General features: G+C 45.5%; 1 pseudogene; it reads left to right on the top strand.

Annotated features, from left to right (window-relative positions):
- Window positions 1-2,227: 2,227 nt before the first annotated feature.
- Window positions 2,228-3,276, top strand: LOC102761236 (annotated as a pseudogene).
- Window positions 3,277-7,800: the final 4,524 nt, after the last annotated feature.

Here is a 7,800-nt window from a genome sequence, read left to right as displayed (position 1 = left end):
GTTGGCCAGGCCTAGGGACTCTACCTGTGCACAAATTTCATACACCAGGCCTCTAGTAATTATATAAGTTCTTTGGTTTATCTCTTTTCATTCTCCCAACCCCACATCAAAGTATGTCAGTCTGTTCTATGCCTCCATGCTTCAGGTCTTGTTCTTTTTGGTCAATTCATTTTTTTTCATTAGATTCTATAAATAAATGAGATCATATGATAGTTGTCTTTCTCAGATTGGCTTATTTCATTGAGCATAATATTTTCCAGGTCCATTCATTTTGTCCCAAAGGGTAATATATCCCTCTTTTTTTCAAAAGTTGCATAGTATTCCTAGGGTAAATGTCCCACAGTTTTTTTATCCATTCATCTACTGATAGTCACTGAAGCTATTTCCAAATCTTAGCTATTGTAAATCATACTGCAATGAACATAGGGGTGTATATATTCTTTCTAATTAATGTTTCTGTTTTCTTTGGATATATTCCTGAAGTGGTATCACTGGTTCCAGTCTGCATTCCCACCAGCAGTGCACTAGTATTTCCTTTTCTCCGCATCCTTACCAGCATCTGTCAGAATCTATAGATTGCTTTGGGTAGTATAGATATTTTAATGATGTTAATTCTTCCAATCCATATCCATGGTACATGCATCCATTTGTTTGTATCTTTCTCTATATCTTTTTTCAATATTCTATTGTTTTCCAAGTACAGGTCTTTTACCTCCTTGGTTAAATTTATTCCTAGGTATCTTAATTTTTTGTTGTTGCAATGGTAAATGGGATTGTTTTTTAGTTTTCTTTCTGGGAGTTCATTATTGCTGTATAAAAATGCCATCAATTTCTATATTTTGATTTTGTATTCTGTTACCTTGCCAACTTCATTTATTAAGTCTAGGAGTTTCCTGGTGGAGTCCTTAAGGTTTTCTATGTACAATATCATGTCATCTGAGAATAATGACAGTTATACTTCCTTCTTTCCAATTTGAATGCCCTTTATCTATTCTTGTCTGATTGCTGTGGCTGGGATTTCAAGTACTATCTATATCCTAATATATAAAGAGCCAGGGTCCACCATGACCTAAACAAGGGGACAGATGACTAATCACCAGGCTAGGGAGCTGAGGGAGTGGAAGCTGGAACAGCAGGCTATGAAGCTGAGGGAGTGGGAGCTGATCAATCAGTGGAAGCAATGATTGGTGGTGGCTGGAAGTGAGACCTCTTGGTCCCTCCTCCAGGCCCTCAGACTCCAATCAGTGGTGGAGGTGGGGTGGAACTGGGGACTGGCTCCCTTAGTAGTACTGGAGGTTCAATGTCAAGAGGACAGGCCAGGCACCAACAGACTAGCACTGTCGGTATGATCCTGACAGTGCTGCCGGCCTCCTGGAACTCGGTCTCAGGCACTGCAGCGGCTTCACCTCCCTAGATGCTCCACAAGGGAGAAAGGATCTGCCAGCAGTGCCAGGTACTCAAGCCAGCCCGCTCCAGATGAAGTATGATCACTGCACACGAAAGGAATGTAGTAAAAAAAAAAAAAAACGATGACCAAGGACTGTCGAGTGCAATATTGGGGGACCAGGCGGCAAGTCCCGAAGGACTTCCTCCCATGCTCAGGCCTCACCAAGCTTTTATTGATCTGGGATGGACCCATAACATAGCCCTTAGGCAGGTGACCCCTGGAAACAGGCAGACTAGCCCATCAGCAAGGATTTACATAATAATAAATGGGGGAGTAGTTTCAGCTACCACTGTCTGGTAAACAGAGGTGGCGCCTAGCTCCAACTTTTGCTAGGGCTTCAAAGGCACCCAGCCTTCGGGGGGTTCTCTGTCTATGTTTATCAGATAGTGAAGGCAATAAACAGTTTCCCACAAAGGACCTGCCTCCAGGAGCTGTTGGGAGCCTCTGAGTGCTGGGCACCCCGACTATTTTAGGGGCTTCAGGTGAGTGGGGGATGCAGAGGAGTCAGGAAACCTCCCTCTAGGTCAGGCTGTCAGTCTGATCACAGATCCATCCGTCCTGCCATCTGCCAACAGCTGCCTCCACAGAGAATGGAAGAACAAAGGGAGGGGGCAGTTCTGCAGACTCCAGAGGGAATCTATGGTCCCAGGTTCTCTGCCCCACCTGCTGACACTTTCGGTTCCTCCCAGAGTCAACGGCGCCACCCAAGAGACCCCGGATGGGCACCTGGCCCAGCCACCTCTCCACATTTGCCTGTTCATCTTTGTCTCCGTCTCTGTGTCTGTCAGGCTGTCCCCGAGCTTGCCTCCACTTCTAGAACTAAGCTTCTGGTATAGCGACAACCCGCAAACCCTCATTCCTTTACTATGGCAGGATACTTGCCCCCCACAGGCTACACCCCTTCGCCCCCTCCTCCCTACCCTGTGACTGCTGGGTACCAAGAACAGGTGCAGCATCCTGGGCCCAGACTGGTTCCAGTGCGCGACCATGTGCCTGCCCCTGCTCCAGGCTTCTCTCTCTTCCCCTTGCCCAGCCCCAGTGCCCAGAGGCCTGCTACTGGGCCTGCTGCCCTCCTCTTGCCACTGCCCAGGGTGCCTTCTGGCTTCAAATTCTTGGTGCCAATTGATCAGATCCTGATTCACCAGAGGGCTGTGTGAGTGGAAACGCTCCTAGGCTGGGAGATAAGTAACTGATATGAACTGCGCTCAGGGGCTGGACAGCCCCTGGGTCAGGCGGCTGAAGAGAGCAACTGCTGTGCACATCTGTGCTGTGGAGCCCACCAGCCCCTTTGTGTCCTTCTGGTGGATCCTAGGGACCAAGAGATGGAAGTACAGTCACAACCGGGCACCACCATTGGCCATGTACTTCAGACCAGGCATCCCTTCCTCCCCAAGTTCTCCATTCATGATGTCGATCCTGCTGGACCCGTGGCTGTGGCACAGACACCAACTTTTAGGTGAAGACTCCAGATGAGTCCCACATTGTGGGTCACATCAGCAAACAGTGGGGGGTGGGGGCGATGCTCCAAGAAGCCCTCACAGATGCAGATTAATTTGGCTTGCAGTTCCCGCTGGATCTGGATGTGAGAGTGAAGGCTGTATTGCTGTGAGCCACATTCCTCATTGACTACATGTTCTTTGAGAAGCGAGGAGGCACTGGGCCCTCTGCCATCACCAGTCAGACGGCATCTCAGGGTGAGGACCATCACCTCAGCCAGAACTCAAGATGGTCGCCTGGCCTGGCTTGGCCCCTCCTCAGAGGCGGCCCCTTTCCTCCATGTTCACTGTAGAGGACAGACAGGGATGCCTAAGAGGCTGGGGCCATGGTGTCCCATCCCTATCCTACTCCCCTGGCCTCCTTTGTTATGGGTTCACTCAGTGAGATAGACCACAGACTCAGAATTTAAATTTAAGAGCCTTTATTAAGCTGGCCAGCTGACTACAGGTACAGCACCCTGCCGAAGCAAAGGCTGAACTGCAGCCCAGACTACAGGAATTACAGCATTTTTATTTGCAAAAACCACAAAGTTACAAAACCTTAGTTACCGACACAATATAGTATCAGTACCTTCCTATCTATGTGTTCTAGGAAGAGAGAGTACAGCATATTGAGAAGGGGCCATAAGACCATATCTCAAAGACTGGCCTGATGTCAGTACCTTCCTATCTATGTGTTTTAGGAACAGGCAGCACAGCACAACCCGTCTGGCCAAAGCGCCAGATATGCAGCCCAGCACACCTTCACCTATCGCCTCCACAGAAGGGTATGTATGAGAGCCCTTCCTTTGCTACCTCTCACCACTGTCTCTGGCCATCCCTCAGCCCACAGGCATATCGGCTTTCAAACTTGCCCTACTCACTTCCTCTCACCCCCTTCCGGGACCTCTGCTCTGGGTGGGGCCTTTACAACAGAGCTGGGGTGGGAAAGGGTAAAAAGCACCAAAGCTAGCTGATATGGCCACTCACCTCTGCCTCAGCTTGACCAATCATTTCAGCCTCAGACATGACATTCAGAGGTGATCCCTACTTCCCGAGCAATGGCTCTAGGAACTCAGCCCCAGTGCCACCCTCCTCTCCCCCTTGGCCCTCTCCTCTGCTGCAGCTCTGTGTGCCTTTCTTAACCAACCCTTCCTTCCCTGTTCCTACAAAGGAGGCTGCATCTTTGTATGTTATATTCATATAAACTTTGTAATGTTTTGAGAAAACAAAACAAATAAACAAAAAATGATGACCAAGAGAATGCCGCAGTCAATGTCCAGAGTCTGGCTCAGGAGAACAGAGAAAAGGGAGAATTTCATAAGTTGGCCAATGCCAAGATATTTCTAAGTGACTGCCTGGAATGTGACAATTGTGTGACCACAGAGGAATGAGTCCAAGTTTCTCAGCAGAATACCAAGGACTTCTTCTGTGTTCTGAATCTTAATAAGAAGGTACCTTAAATGAAAAGAAAGAGAGCAGATGGCCCACAGACAACTACACAGACAGATAGGGCTCATGGCTGGCAAGCACAGTGGTGGTGTCAGGAGCCTCTACTGACTCCATGGTAGTGCTAAGGAGCAGTGAGCTGAGTGGTAAGAATCAGCAAGCAGGTGGACGGTAAGGAGAGAGGGGTACTGGACTGCAAGAGGGATTTCCATGGGAAATGAGCCTAAGCCAGCAGGCAGACATCCCTGAGGTGTACCAGACTGTGAGAGGGTGCAGGCTGAGCTGAGGGACGCCCCCACCCCCCAATGCATGTATTTTGTGCATTGGGCCTCTACTATATATATAAAAGCCTAAGCAACCATTATGACCAAACAACTGGAATGACTGGCTGACTAGTCGCTATGACATACATTGACCACCAGGGGGCAGATGCTCAATGCAGAAGCTGCCCTCTGGTGGTCTGTGTGCTCCCATAGGAGGGGTGCCACTCAGCCAGAAGCCAGGCTTGTGGCAGGCAAACACAGCTGTGGCAGCGGGAGCCTCTCCCAAACTCCATGGCCATGCTACTGAGTGGTGGTGGCAGGTTCAGTGGCCCGGGATGAACATGAGCACACAGTACCATCTCAGGCTCCTCCCTGACCACCTGCCACTTGGCACAACTGCTACATCCCTCAGGGGATGTCAGACTACTGGTTTAGGTCCTAAACCTGCAGTCAGACATCACCCGAGGGGTTCTGGATTTCGAGAAGGTGCAGGCCAGGCTGAGGGACCCACTCCCACTTATTTTTTTTTATATATTTTATTGAGTTTTTACAGAGAGGAAAGGAGAGAGATAGAGAGTTAGAAACATCAATGAGAGAGAAACATCGACCAGCTGCCTCCTGCACACTCCCCACTGGGGATGTGCCCGCAACCAAGGTACATGCCCTTGACCGGAATCAAACCTGGGACCTCTCAGTCCGCAGGCCGACGCTCTATCCACTGAGCCAAACCGGTTTCGGCACCACTCCCACTTATGCATGAATCTGTGCACCGGGCCGCTAGTGTTGAATAACAGTGGTGAAAGCAGACATCCTTGTCTTGTTCCATTCTTAAGGAAAACACTTTTAGTTTTTGCCCATTGAGTATTATGTTGGATGTAGGTTTGCCATATATGGCCTTTATTATGTTGAGGTATGATCCCTCTATTCCCACTTTACTAACAGTTTTTATCAAAAATGGGTGTTGGATTTTGTCAAATGATTTTTCTTCATCTATTGATATGATCATGTGGTTTTCATCTTTTAATTTGTTTATGTGATGTATCACATTTAATGATTTGTGAATATTGTACCAGCCTTGTATCCCCAGAATAAATCTCACTTGATCATTGTGTATGATGTTTTTAATATATTGCTGTTTCCAATTTGCTAATATTTTGTGAGTATTTTAACATCTGTGTTCATCAGGGATATTTTCCTGTAATGTTCTTTCTTTGAAATGTCTATATTTGGCTTTGGAATTAGGATAATTCTGGTTCTGTAAAAACACATTGGATGTGTTCCTTCCTTTTGAATTTTTTAGAATAGTTTGATGAAGGATATGTGTTATTTCTTCTTTGAATGTTTGGTAAAATTCACATGTAAATTTATCCTGTGCAGGACTTTTGTTTGCTAGAAGTTTTTCATTTGTTTGTTTTGTTTTTAATTACTGCTTCAATTTCATCAGTTGTTATTGGCCTACTAAGGATTTCTTATTCTTCCTGATTGAGTATTAGAAGATTGGATGTTTCTAGGAATTTGTCTTTTTCGCCCAGATTGTCCAGGGTTTTGTGTGTGTGTGTGTGTGTGTGTGTGTGTGTGTGTGTGTGTGTGTATGTGTTTTGGGGGGAAGCATATAGTTGCTCATAGTATTTGCTTACAATCCTTTGTATTTCTGTGGTGTCTGTTGTTATATTTCCTCTTTCATTTATTATTTTATTTGGGGGGGTCCTCTTTCTTTGTTTCTTGATTAGTCTGGGTAGGGGTTCATCAATCTTTTTTATCTTTTGAAAGAACAAGCTCTTGGATTTTTTTAAAATCTTTTGTACTTTTTTTGTTTTATTTTGTTTTTGTCTCTGTGTCATTTATTTCTGTTCTGATCTTTTATTTCCTTCCTTCTGAGAGGGTTAGCTGGACATGCAGGCAGACAGGGCAGGAGTCCAATGGAAAACAAAGGCAAGTGGAACATAGGCAGAGGCAGACAGAGCACTTTGAGCAAGCCTAATCACAGGAACCAACCATAAGACATAATAAAATGTTTCTGACTCAAAGTGGGCAGTATGTGAAAGTAGAGAGGGTCTGCAGCTATAAGATGAACTGACACAGAGAAACAGGGAAAGTTCAGGTCTATTGCTGAATAACAATCCAGGGAATTAATCAGGTGAAGACATAGATAAAGAGCAGGCTTGTAGCAAATATACACACCTAGACTACAAGGCTTGATGGGCAATTATTGGACCTCCCTCCCCATGAAGAGAATCTGATTCTGCTTGTAATACATTCCACACTTTTGCTTAAATCTTTTGATCTGCATTTTCATTCTTTGGCTTCAAAGTCACGACCCCAGCAAAAAACCTTGGCTCACCATTATAGTTATCAGTTTTGGGGTACATTGGGCATCTAGCTCTCCACAGTAAACAGTGAGTCTAGGGAACCTATTGCTTCTATTGATGTTTCCTTTGTAATTTTGGAGGCATTGCTGGGTGTCTGTCAGCCATGTAATCAGGCTGCTGTCTCCAGCATTTTTCTCTTTCACTTTTCTTTTTTTAAAATTTTTTTAAATTAAATCTTTATTATTCAGATTATTATAGTTCTTCCTCTCCCCCCCATAGCTCCCCTCCACCCGGTTTCCACCCCACCCTCTGCCCTTACCCCTCCTGCCCCACTGTCCTCATCCATAGGTGTACGATTTTTGTCCAGTCTCTTCCAGCACCACCCACACCCCTTCCTCCCCCCTGAGAATAATCAGTCCAATCTCTTTCTGTGCTCCTGATTGTATTGTATTCACCAGTTTATTCTGTTCATTAGATTATTTATCCACTTGATTTTTAGATTCACTTGTTGATAGATGTGTATTTGTTGTTCATAATTTGTATCTTTACCTTTTTCTTCTTCTTCCTCTTCTTAAAGGATACCTTTAAGCATTTCATATAATGCTGGTTTGGTGGTGATGAACTCCTTTAACTTTTTCTTATCTGTGAAGCTTTTTATCTGACCTTCAATTCTGAATGATAGCTTTGCTGGATAAAGTAACCTTGGTTGTAGGTTCTTGCTATTCATCACTGAATATTTCTTACCATTCCCTTCTGGCCTGCAAAGTTTCTATTGAGAAGTCAGCTGACAGTTGTATGGGCATTCCCTTGTAAGTAACTAACTGCTTTTCTCTTGCTGCTTTGGATTCTCTCTTTCT

Source organism: Myotis davidii, unplaced genomic scaffold (genome assembly GCF_000327345.1).
Source record: "Myotis davidii unplaced genomic scaffold, ASM32734v1 scaffold490, whole genome shotgun sequence".
Taxonomy (NCBI): domain Eukaryota; kingdom Metazoa; phylum Chordata; class Mammalia; order Chiroptera; family Vespertilionidae; genus Myotis; species Myotis davidii.
The sequence above is the reverse complement of the archived record's forward strand: the minus strand, read 5'-3'. Positions and strand labels throughout refer to the sequence as shown.